We start from the raw sequence: 12,810 nt of genomic DNA on the forward strand, positions 1-12,810 counted from the left end.
AAACCGTGAAAACCTAAAAAATAACCGTGAAAACCTGGAAAAAGCAGTGAATTTCATTATTCGGGTAGAGTGAGAAGCCTGCTTATATTCTCTGTAAGCCAGCTTTGTTTCTATGTCCACATCTGCATCCTGAAATATATATTTGATTTAACCCTTCCCTGATTCGGACGAGATATCTCATCCTAAGAAGACGCGCAAAAACTGACGCGACCGAGTTAACTCGTCCTATGTCAAATTCGCTTCTTCTTTCGTGATCTGGTCGAGATATCTCGTCCCCTTGTTAGAAGTACGTAGTTTTGCCGTGAGAGTGCATACGTGTCTTCACAATGCATAATATCCTGCAAACTTCTACGTTTTTTCGAGGTCCAAAAGAGGGGGAAAAACTATTATTTCTCGTAAGGTTTATGTTTCTAAACCTATTGTGTATCGAGATGTGATAAATGAGCAAAGAAACATATTTAATGCGTTTTATAAATAACTTTTTCGCAGAGTTTTTATCAATCGTTGGAACAGCCGAAGTGAGTCGGCAGACAAGTGCCGTCTTGCTATTCTGAAGGTCGTGCGTTCGAATCTTGCTATCGGAAAGGATGTTGTAATATCTTTATTCAGTGAATGAATTGATTTGAAACATTTTATAAACACTACCAAGCAAAACTATCATTACTTACTCTTCAGTGTAGTCGACGGGACCTCGTAAATAAATTACGTCCAAGCTGCTATTCCAAAGGTCGCGTGTTCGAAAGCCATTTCTGTCAACTACGTAACAGTAGTCGGGAACTTTCTGATAATGTTCTTTTTCAGCAATATGGAGTCAAAATCTTCGCACTGAAAATCAACTTGCTCAGTGATGTTTTATTGCCTTTTTTCTTTATAATGACAAACTATATCTTTGTTTTTTAGTTTTCAGTATATTATTTAGCTACAAATACAACTGATTATTATTTCATTTCTGTAAGTTCGTCAATATTTGTGAACGTGCATAGATTTGAGATGGAACCTTCGGCTATTCAGCAATTTCTCCCTTCTAGGGAAGGCATATTTTCTATCGTCCAACCCCCTGGTTTATCCGTTCCTTCTCTTCATCCATCGTTTTCTCCCCTCCGCCTTTCCTTTCATGCACTGTCGAAACACTCTTTCTCACCATTTTTCCCTTCCCAATGCCTCTGACCCTCATGTTTTGGTTTCTTTGACTCGGTCCTTTTACCAATATCTGTTTTGGGTACTTGCACTCCCATTCCATAAAATTCTAGTGTCAGTTCTACGAAGTCTTTTGGAGTGTTGACAGCTAACATTTTTTTCCTCGGCGAATTACTGTCTTTCGCGTTATTTTGACGTTTTCTCCAAGCATCCTTCCGCAATGCATAGTGACATTGAAAGTGATACGCGAAGTGACTCTGGAAGTGACATTCCTACGGACGATTTAGAGGACATTGAAATCTCTGGTTCGGAATCCAGCTTTTCCGAGCCTACGGATGCCAATGCCGAGGAGACAGAGGATGAAGATCTGACGCCAAATAGGGAATGGCAGGAAGTGAATACTCCCTCTCCTGCACCTCCTAGGTTCAACTTTGAAGGTAATTCATCTGTAAATTTTGAAGTTGATCCAAATCGCGGAGTGCAGCAATTTTTTGAACTTGTTTTTTGATGACCAAATAATTAAATTTATCACCGATGAAACAAATCGGTATGCGGAACAATATTTACTGATTGGGTTGGCGTCAATATATTCCCCAAAAAAGAGCTAGATTCGGCATAAAAACTTTTGTCCTCTGCGAGTCCAGCACTGGATACGTCTGGTTAACAATCATTTATACCGGGAAAGGCACTACTCTTGACAAAAACTTTGAAAGTAAGCCAATGTCCTCCCAAGTGGTATTGTCTCTGATGAAACCACTATTTGAAAAAGGGTATTGTGTCACGACGGACAATTTTTATACCTCTCCACAACTAGCCAAGGAATTAGTTTCTCATTCTTGTGATACTTATGGAACTGCGCGCGGAACACGAAAGGGGATTCCAGAGGGGCTGAAGAAGAAAAAAATGAAGAAAGGTGATGTGGCAGCTTTCCCAAAAGGAAAAATTTTGGTTCTTCGATGGAAAGACAAGAAGGAAGTAACGTTACTCTCTACGGTGCACAACAGGGAAATGAGAGAGGTGCAGAAAAGGGGGACATTGGTTATGAAACCAAAGGTAGTCATTGATTACAATGAGACAATGGGGGGTGTTGACAGGGTAGATCAGCATTTGGCTGACTATCCTATCCCAAGAAAAAGAGGGAAAAAATATGATAAAAAATTATTTTTTCATTTGATGGAAATTTGCTTATGGAATTCTTATGTTTTATATCGAAAAACAGGTGGTGATAAAACTCATTTGCAATACAGGCTGGACCTAATAGAAAGAATGATTGAACTGTACTTCCCAAGTGTTCCCTCCCCTAAGGCAGGTAGGCCACCTGCAAAAGCCTCCGAATTACCGAGAGGCATTTCCCATACATAATCCCACCCACGGAAAACAAGTCAAACCCAACTCGGAAGTGTGCTGTGTGCTCCTGAAAGCGAGATGCGCATGGAAAAATGGTGAGGAGGGAGAGTCGCTACTTTTTGCTCTGACTGTAATGTGGGCCTTTGCGTTGCCCCTTGCTTCAAAGTGTACCACACAAAAATAGACTTTTAGTTTATATAATATTTTACCGTTTCAAATTTGGAGTTTATATTAATATTTTTCTAACTCCATCATCTGTTTTTTTAGTGAGTAATTTTTGTGACTTTATTTATTGTGAAATATTTTACTTGATTTTTATGCAGAAGTACATGAAATTTTTTAAAAAGTGATATAATAAGAGTAACTTTTAAAATAAATGACTTCATAAAACACTTAAATGATTGTTTTTTATTTAATATCTACCTGTAAATAATTAAAAAACCTAATAAAATAATGACATTTTTTGTGATATTTGTTGAGAAATATCCGTCAGTGAAGGGGTTAAGCAAGCTTGTTTTTAAGCCTATAGCAATTAACTATGACTTGGTAAATGTCATATTTGATATGTGATGTCTAGATGCCGTTGAGACAATTTACTGATGATTTGTACCAGTTGTGTTGATGCTAACCATATCCCCATTGCACTTGCTCAGGCCCTGTATTTTTATCCCTTGAGAATTCCCAATTTTTGCTGGCTTGAATTTATTTTGATTTACTTGAACATCCTTGAACTTAACAGTAGTTTGCCCAATGTCCAATTACTGCACAATTAAACCATCTGGTTTTGTTATGTGCCCAGGTTCCTGGTGGTGGTGGCATGTTCTGAAGTCTCCTCCCGAGCTCTGGGTTGTCAGCAGATGCTGAACCTTAGGTGCCTCTGATGATTTCCTGGAACTCCATCCTCTCCTTGCAAAGGTCATACCTCTGTGGCTTGCTGACGGTGGAGAATAAGGTACTTGGCCTCTCGAAATGTGTCTTCCCGTTAAAGTTGTTTCTTCACATTTTTCGGTCGTTATGTCATCTTCGTGTTCAAGAAATCAAACAATGTCATACCTTAATGGCAAACCAGCAAAAAATAGGCAAGCTTAATATCATTGAATTGAAGATGATTGGCGCTTCTCTTGATCTTTCTCTTTAAGGCATGAATTTCAGTCGTGTACTACAACATCAATATATCCTCTGTCTTTGAAATGTTGACCATTTCTTTCGGCAATCTCACCATCTGGACTAGGATGTATGAATGATTTATTCTCTCTAAAATATCCCAACCTGGTTTGTTCTGGTGCATTCCCTTATGTCTTCAACATGAGATTCTGTGAAGGGAAGGCTAGTAGAATGTTGTTGAAAGAAGCGGACAGGTTAGATGATATTGATATTGATATTTACGGGAACCTTGGACTTTTCCCAATCATCCTATTCATTTCAGCTTTTAAAGCAACGAGCAAGATTTTCTTAACATGCTTTTGTGTTGAAAAGGCAGATTGTGATTGGGAGATTGCTTGAGAATTTGAGAAAAGGTGTAATGAGTACGGCGGTCACCATTACCTTGAGTTGCATGTTATTTTGATGCATCTCAAGAAACTGAAGTTTCTGAGCCCGCAACATGGTTTAGATTTGTGGTCAGAACAAGCTGACGAAAGTAATCATCAAGAATTTGTGAATAATTTGAGAGAGATAAAATTAACATGATTGATGATCCATCTCATGCCTCAAAATTGAATAAGGTTGTTGCTGAATTTTCCTCCAAACATTGGTAATTAGCCGGATGTATCTTTGATGTGAATAGAAATAGTTGATCTTGAGAGTACATTACTTGTGCTCTATTCATATTATAACACCTGTTATATTTTGTAGATACAGTTGGAGGTAAAATAACTATTTTTGTTACATGCCACACTCACAGAAAATCAGTTTTTGTTGGTGTGAGGGGGTGAGTAGGTCTGAAATCTATCCCCGAAATACTCTGCTTTAGGCTTGGGCATAGCCCCTTTCTCAAAAGTTCCCGCAGATTGAAGTAGGCAAAACCACCCGAACAAAGCTCCTTCTAACACTTCATGGTCTGCATTCCTTGGGCGCTTTTGTTTTTCTTAAGTGTGGTGAGCGAACAGGAATGTAAATTAATTACGCCACTCTCATATTACTCTATTATTTTTATTTTCTTGCTTAGACGTGCTTGGTGTTTCAGATGCTTTTTACTCACGCAACTCACGGACGTGTGGGTATGCTGCCGACTGCTTTCTGCCGACCGAGGAACAAAAGAAGATCATGCATTCGCGAATGTCAATGCCGCAATATTTTCACCCTGATGAATTACTTATTTATCGAACGACAGTTTACTACATGAATTTGAGATTGAGCACTCCAAGTCAACTTTATTTCCAACAGATCGCAAGAAATAACAGAGATTAGCGACTCTTGGTGAAGGTTTTCCGGTGATGGAAACTCTCGCTATGGTGAGTGCCAACGCCAAAAGGGCCTCGTAAAAACAAATTTTTTTAACATGCTTATTATAGGGTTAATCGACGGTGCCTCGGCTATCTCTAATAATGGCGAGGGTCTCGCAATAGCCCGTACTCGCTTTAATGAGATTCCACTGTATTTTGACGTCTTAATTTTTCAGGAGACTTCCATTTCAAATGTTTCCAATCTTGACATTCCATTGCTGTCCATGCCTTCCTGCTATAAATAAACATGCTCCATATGTATCATCTAACGATTGCTTCCTTATTTCTGTACTGGTATTGTCGGCTCGGAAGTAAATTTTGTTTACATAGAAAGCCCACCTTGCCTGGGATATTTGATTTCTTTAATATTTCTTCCACTGCTGGTTACTTGGCTTATTAGGTAGCTTGACTCCTTCACATCTTAAAGCTTTGTTTTCATAGTCAAATGTTTGTCCTGGGCTCCTCTCCTATGCTGTGTGTTTTTTAAGCGTAATCTGGCCATCGTCCTTTCCATGTTTATGTCTTTTTAAAATCCATATTGTCTTATGAAATGAAATTTTTGTGAAGTGTACGCACCACATTTTAGAGTTGGATTTCAAGATTTGAAACTATAATTACAGTGTAAGCATGTGTAAGAGGTGCACATTTTTTCCCAGAAATTGCAGCTGAAAATGTGGGTGCGTTTCTTACACAAACTTCATCTCTTCCCCCTCCCCTTCACAGGTTACAAGTCCAAGGGGATCTGAGTGGCCTTGGTTTTCAGTATGAGTCAGTCATCTGAAATCTTAGGTCAAAAACATGTGGCAGGCAGGGGAGTTTCTCCCATAGTGACGTATTTTAAAAATGCTCCTTTCTTACTCGTAAGCATTGTGCCATCTTGTTGGTACCTTGGAGGTGAACATGGAAAAGATTGCACGGGGTTTTTTGCTCTGGAGGATTTTTGCCCGCTGAATTTACTGTCAAGAGTGGACGTAGTTTTGAAGGACAATACCTGGTTAACAGTCAACATCTGTCTTGCCGAGCAATTTCCATTACGATAAAGACCTGATTTTTCAAAAATCATCTTCTCGGACACTATTATGAGGATTATTGCAACTGAAAATTTTATCGGTGTCAAAACCTGCGGTTTAAAAAATTCGAACAAGTGTGTACTTTGTTGGACTAAATGGCGGATGTAAGAAATCGGAAACGCTTACAAGTGAAGAGCGCTGAAGGAGAGGTCGAGGGGGAGGAGTGCACTCCCCCTTTCTTTCAAGCTACGAGCAAAGAAGCAAGGGAAGATCACGTCCAATCTTGCATGTGATGTATTTGCCTTCAAAGTGAAGGGGCAGAGACACAGCAATGTGATACACGCAGATTGTGTTACCTGAAGTTTCCAGTCTGTCTCGTCTTGTTTGAATGCTCTCATGCTACATTTAAAAACTTAAATGCTGTCAGATATGCGTCGCATTAGGACTCATTATTTTTTGAACCTTGTGCATGCTATACAATTTCCAAAAGCTATTGAGATATCTTCAAGCTCAGTAGGTGACTCACCTAGCATTTGGCCTCCAGAAACTGGGAGAATAGGAGGGAACACTCAAAATTAGAAATTGGATTTCGTTATTTTAAATCAAAAAGATGTGAATGAAAAACACACACGCCAAATTTCAGAGCTCAAATTCGATTTTTAACCGAGATAAGTAGCTTTACAAGTCCGCTAGGAGCTTTGGCCACGCCCACGACGTGAAACGTATTTCTATTGGCTGACGCCGTGTGACGTGTGAACCTCATGAAGGCCGCGGGAGTAACGCTTGAAGAAGCCGTAAACAGATTGGGTTCGTGGAAATAGTGGCCAAAAGTTTGTCATCATGGTGAAAAAAACGTTAATTTTGTTCTGGCTGATTATCTAAATGTACTGACATTATCAACTGAGGCTCGATGAAAAATTTTTTTGTCTTAAAACGAATCATTTCATTGAAATGAAAATTCTTAAGATTAAATATGTAAAGTTTTGATAGACACAGTAATCTCGACAATTATAGAGGATGCTTTAATTTGTGGACTACCATCGTAAAATCCTTTACTTATTTATGGATTTTAGTTTCAGCATGTAAATTATGAAATAAATTTAAAAAATGTGCTATAGTTAGAGCTGTTTTCTTCTTCTGTGAAGTGAGGAAGTTCGGGGTTCTCCTAGTTTCTTTTAGGATTAGCATTCAAATTTCGTTGGAACAGTATTTTTAAAGCAGAGGCCTCGCTTTGGTCAACTGTGCTCCTGATAATTCTTCAAGTCAGTTTCGTTCTATAAAAAATATTTTTAGGTGAAAATAGCCGTTAGTTCCCTTATATTTACATCTGAGCTACACGTACAGTCACTTTCAAAAGTTTTAGGACAAAGTTTGTGGCACCACTTATGCTTCTAAAGAAAATTTAGTATCCTATACTACTTTCGTAGTTTTCTGCTGTGCTCCACTAACATTCCGCTTGTGAGTGAATATATATGTGCACTCAAAGGGATAAATTATTTTATACTGCAAATTTATCATTCCTCTTCTATTTATGTAGGCTGTAATGATTATTTCGTAGGCATTTACTGCATACTTGAACCGGTTTCCATCCTTACTTTTTATAATACTTACTTTTTGAGTAATTTTATGCTACCTAGGCGGCCAAGTGGCCATCGATATGAACTGTGCTAGTAAAGGTTGAGGGATCGGGACTGTCTTTCATAATTTTTTCAGCCTTTTATCTCGTTTTCTTTCTTATTTACAGGTTTTTTTTGTATTCGTAATTTCGCTGTCATTGCTAGTACGCTTTCATTGAAGCTAATGCAAATTTTTTTAATTAAGAAAAAAAAATGGTGGATAAAATCATGACGTCGGCATTAACGTACAGTTTGAAGTCTAGTGAGAGGAGTCACACATTACATTGTATAATTTGACACTTACTATTTTTCGATTGATGATAGTTCAAACTATTTGCTAGTATTTATTCAGTACGCATTCGCCTTTGGTTTCTCTTTTTTGCCGTAAGATTAGAAAAGTTAAAAAAGAAAAAAAGTTATTATTTACTATTTGTTCATCTATTTATAAACCTGGCGGCACCGTGACTCAAATGTGCTTATTTCTGTTTTTAGTTAGTAATACGATATTGTAGTATTTCCTGGAGTACAAATTTGTGATTATGATGTATTACTTTGTACTATTTGACACATCACCAGGTGAGCGTTGAAGACCCTTTCCGTTACAGTAGTTGGCTTTTAATGCGCAAGATATAAACAAAGAGTGAAAACCGGGGAAAATATGTGGTAGATGCACACGAAATAATCATTAAATTCAACATAAATTGAAAAATAATGATATATTTGCAATAAAAAAGTAAAATTTCCCGTTGAGCGCGTATGTACTTAAGCACATACGAACTTTAGCTATGTGTGGCAAAAGAAAACAAAAGGAGTAATGGAAACTAAATCCCATTTAGAAGCAGAAGAGACTTACATTAAAATGGCCCTCACAAATTCTATAACAGCCCATCTCTGAGGGAATATGCTGTCTCCGTGCAGCGTCGTACCACCGCCTTCCTCGGTCTGGGTCGTTTGGCACAACAAAAACATACTTTCCTTGTGTTTAACGAGAGGTAGATTCGCATTAGGGACACAACAGTACACGTAAGGTTTCCTACCACTCATTTAAAATTCTCCGTTTCATCTACTATTTATTTATACACGAAATAACGCCTACGATAATGCACTCCTTATGCAAGCAATGCAGATATCATGAGGTTCACACGTCATCAACATGGCGTCGCCCGAGAAATACGTTTTTGGCGCGGAATTCAAGTTGAAACTTTGAACTCTTCCAGGGGCGAAATTATTCAGCGCTCAATGGTAAAATTTGGTGAGAGGCTTTCTTACACCCATTGCTTTATAAATCAAGCATCACATTTAGTAGTGTAATCCCTTCTATTGAAGCTGGTAGACAAGAAAAAGGTCAGTTGGTGAGATGGGGTAGGGATGAAACACGTTTCCATTGTTCGTGTGTAACTTGATATTTTCCTTTGAGGCAAGTGATTTATGGTCTGTGGTGTCTTGGAAAGGGAAAAAAGGCAGAGGTATTGGCTGATGGAGGGCCGAATGTAAGTGTGGTTCCGTTAAATATATGACGTTATTATCCTACGGCACTGAGATAACCCCGATTGTTGAAAGAGGAAATTAAATTAAATATAATTAAATTCTTTCAAATAAATCTTTTATAGCTATTAAATATTTAGTGTTGAAAGAGGAAAATTTTATAGTTGTCGAAAGTCCAGCCATACGTCTGCAAGGCTGCACGATAGGATAAAAAAAATGCCACAAAATTTTTTTCTTTAGCTCCTATGCTCAAAATAGGGGTGCATCTCTAACACATGTGCACCTCTTACGCCCTAATATGGTATTTCAGTTTTTCTTATTGTTTTCTCGCGTCTCCAGAAGCATCAGCATGTTGCATCACCTTTGCACCACAGTTTCTGATCCAGAAAAATCCCACATTTTTTTATTTACATATGCAAAAATAATTTTCGATTTTCCAGGTAAATTATTTCATTTTAACACTGTTGTGTTTCTCCCACGTACATGTGTGAACGCAAAATTTCCAAAGGTGCTAAGAGAGTAAAGAAATGCATACCTCGAGACCAAAGTTGTTGTGCTTTACTTTAATGCTGTCTTTTTTGATTCTTTTTTTCTCTCACGTGTTTTTAACCAAAAAAATACAGTAAATAACTTGCTTAGAAATGCTACTTTTGTTTCAAAATACACAGGATGTATTGTTTTTTAACTATGCTAGTGAGACTTTTTATTTTGCAAAAAAAGTTATTTAGGTGTAATTAATTTTTTTTACAAAGTCCAATTTTTTCCTAACAGTACATCTAACTGTAAAATATAATCAGAACTCTTGTACTGTCGTTAGGTAAAAATATGGAGGGAAAACAAAAGATAGAGTGCAAGAAAAGGGTGAATGGTCAATTGACTGCTGGCAGTCATTTTAGGTATGCAGCTTTCCCCAGTCATTCTGATGTTCAACATTTTAAAAATTTTGCATCCTCAATTTTACTTGCTTAACCCCTTGTTCAGACATCCCCAACATTCAGGGTGCAGGATAAATGAAAAATAATCACCTGAAAACATTTCCAATGGGGGCCACGTTGTAGGTAACTGTACTCTTTGCCGAGTAAACAGGTCATTTTGCAGGATAAATTCTCAACTATGCTCCTTATTTTTTTATTTTCAGGTGCAGTTGGTCCTAATCCCTGGAATGCTATTTGATGAAAAGATTAAATTTTTCTTGCTCTGGGTGCGTAAGCCGTCAGAGCTCCACGTGAAAAATAACATTTATAATAGTGAGCTTGGAAAAACAATCACAAATAGCAAATAAAAAGTAACGAAGAATTTGTCTTTATTATGACGCCTTAGCATTTTATTATATTTCTTCAATAAAATTAGCATTCAAAGCAGTGAAAGATTGCAACAAAAGGACATCATCAAATCTTATTTGTATTCACTCAATTAAAGGGCTGAAAATTAAATTTATATTACCAAAGAAGGAAAGTAAATCCCGTATAGCAAAGCAATAAAATGCAATTTAAGGTACTATTTTTAAATCTAAACATGGAATGTTCTTCACTACCAAATGCTATGAATCCTTTCTTATCAAATCCACTTAGTTATGGAAATCCCTCCCTGTGGACTTAAAACTGGAGAACTGGAGTCATCCATAGCGAAACTTCACTTGTGTCGGGTACCTGAGGTAAGTGAAGTACATTAGATAAGTGAAGTTACGATATGGATGGCTTAGTGTTACAGTTAACTACTTCATTGAATCTTCAGTATTTACTTTTTCTAAATTTCTGTATTTCAAAACCCTGTTGTACATGAGGACGGTTAAAGTTTGCATTTTGCAAGAAAGTTGTTGATATGTATGTTTTTTCAAGTAAAGGAAAGAATTGTTTATGTAAACCCCTAACTTTGCTTCCCTCAATATTTGTCTTTCCTCAGGACTGATGTGAATGAAATTAGTTGTAATAAAGATAACCTATATATTATGTGTGATCTATTGTGAATGTATCCTACAATGTTTATTTTTATTTCTTCATATTTTTTTGGATGTGAAATTTACTGTAGCAATATTTATGGTATTTGTATTTGAAGATTTTTATCACTCCTGCTGTGTGAAGTTCGTTTTGTTGTGCAATACTGAGATAACCCAGAGAAGCATTCATTTGTCCTGTACAGTGTGGTAATTTCAAATAAAGAAAAATGAGGCTGCAGTTACCCTCGTTGGTAATTATCTCTTTGTGTACTATTGGTCTGGGACATGGTGCTGAAAATAATTTTGACCTCTACCAATGCTTGCTTCATTCCTAGGATTTTTATTGCGTTTATCTTAGATTTTATTCTCACAATTGATAGGTTAAAGCTTTTGAGTGGTATTATAGTAATTTCAATTGGTGGATTAGATTTGTAATGTGTTAGTTTTAACTGCATATTAATCTTGGCTTTTGCAAGTTTGTGATGAGAGAACCATTTTTCTTAGAATCGCTTCACTTTCTCAGAATTACTTAATTATAAGTAATGCCTTGTTTCGTTAATTAAAGATGCTCTTGGATAGCCCAATAAGAAATGGGGAAGAGTGACCATTCTGTGGGGTAGGTGTTGGTATCAGGTTCCCCTGTGGGTAGGGGGTTGTAGAATTCTCCCACAGTATCCCTGCTTGTCGTAAAAGGCGACTAAAAGGGTGTGTACTCACAAATGTTCGAATGGTAGTACTCATTTGAACGTGTTAGCCTCATTGTGACTCCATCAGGCTTATTATTGGGAGTGAATGACCAGGCTTGCAATGATCTTCTTGAAGCATCCAAAGAGATAATGGCATAATGTGATAAAAGATTTTTATATTTGAATTCATTAGGTCCCTTCGGATGCTGCATAGACATAGCATTACCTAATGAGTGGATTTCTGTTGTGTATTCAAGTCGGAAATCAATGGAGACAGATAAAAGGTTATTAAGCTGTCTATAGGTGTATTAGGGATATGATTTCCACAAATGAAGTACACCAACGGGTTAAAAGGTGGTGAATTATTCCCGAAAACAAGAGGGTAGCAGTAAGATTGACAAAATACTACTTAACAGCACCATTCAAGCTCTTGTAACATGAGGAATATGGTTTCAGACTTATCAACTTACCTCAATGAAACAGGAATGGTTAAACAACTTCATTACATTATTATTGTCTTCAATGCTCACCCAACATACACATAATTACAGGGTGAACACTAGAAAAGTTCGAGTTCAAGAATTAAATAAGTCTCATTCAAAAAATATTAACAATCAAGATTACTAGTTTTGAATGTTCTAACTACATGGGACCCAGTCGTGTAATATAAAAATAAACAATCCCAGCCGGAGCATTCTTAGCTTCTTTCCAAAAATAGTCTTTTAATGTTCTAGTCCACTCAGTTGAAATGGATTGCCTCTAATAAGGTTAGGGTATGATGGGTCTGATATTATGACGTTGGTGTCATCGGCATAAAGGATTGGGGTAAGGCCATTTATATTGCTGACAGCAAGAGGGAGATTGTTAATGTACAGTAGGAAGAGAAGTGGGCCTAAAACAGATCCCTGTGGAACGCCCAAGGCAACTTTTTTTGGAGGGGAGGCATATTTTACGCCATTGACATTGAGTGATACAATTTGTGAGCGATCACTGAAGAAAGAGGCAATCCATTTGTTTGGTTCCCCTCTGATTCCTAGTCTTTCCAGCTTCCTCTGAGTATTTGGTTTATTTGGTATTATTAGTCACCTGTGTACTTGGGTCCAATATCTAATATGTTGGGCTTCCATCATCACTTTAAACATCCGAAAT

The 12,810-nt window shown here is 37.3% G+C and overlaps 1 protein-coding gene across 1 annotated transcript in view; it reads left to right on the forward strand.

The window, feature by feature from the left end:
- LOC124172627 overlaps nt 1-11,213 on the forward strand; it is a 31,947-nt gene extending 20,734 nt beyond the window's left edge. Inside the window, exons 6-7 of the mRNA XM_046552075.1 lie at nt 3,284-3,436; nt 10,178-11,213. The gene's annotated coding sequence lies outside the window, so the exon portion shown is untranslated. The remainder of the gene's footprint in view (nt 1-3,283; nt 3,437-10,177) is intronic.
- The last annotated feature ends 1,597 nt before the right edge of the window (nt 11,214-12,810 follow it).

Source organism: Ischnura elegans, chromosome 1 (assembly GCF_921293095.1).
Source record: "Ischnura elegans chromosome 1, ioIscEleg1.1, whole genome shotgun sequence".
NCBI classification, from domain to species: Eukaryota; Metazoa; Arthropoda; class Insecta; order Odonata; family Coenagrionidae; genus Ischnura; species Ischnura elegans.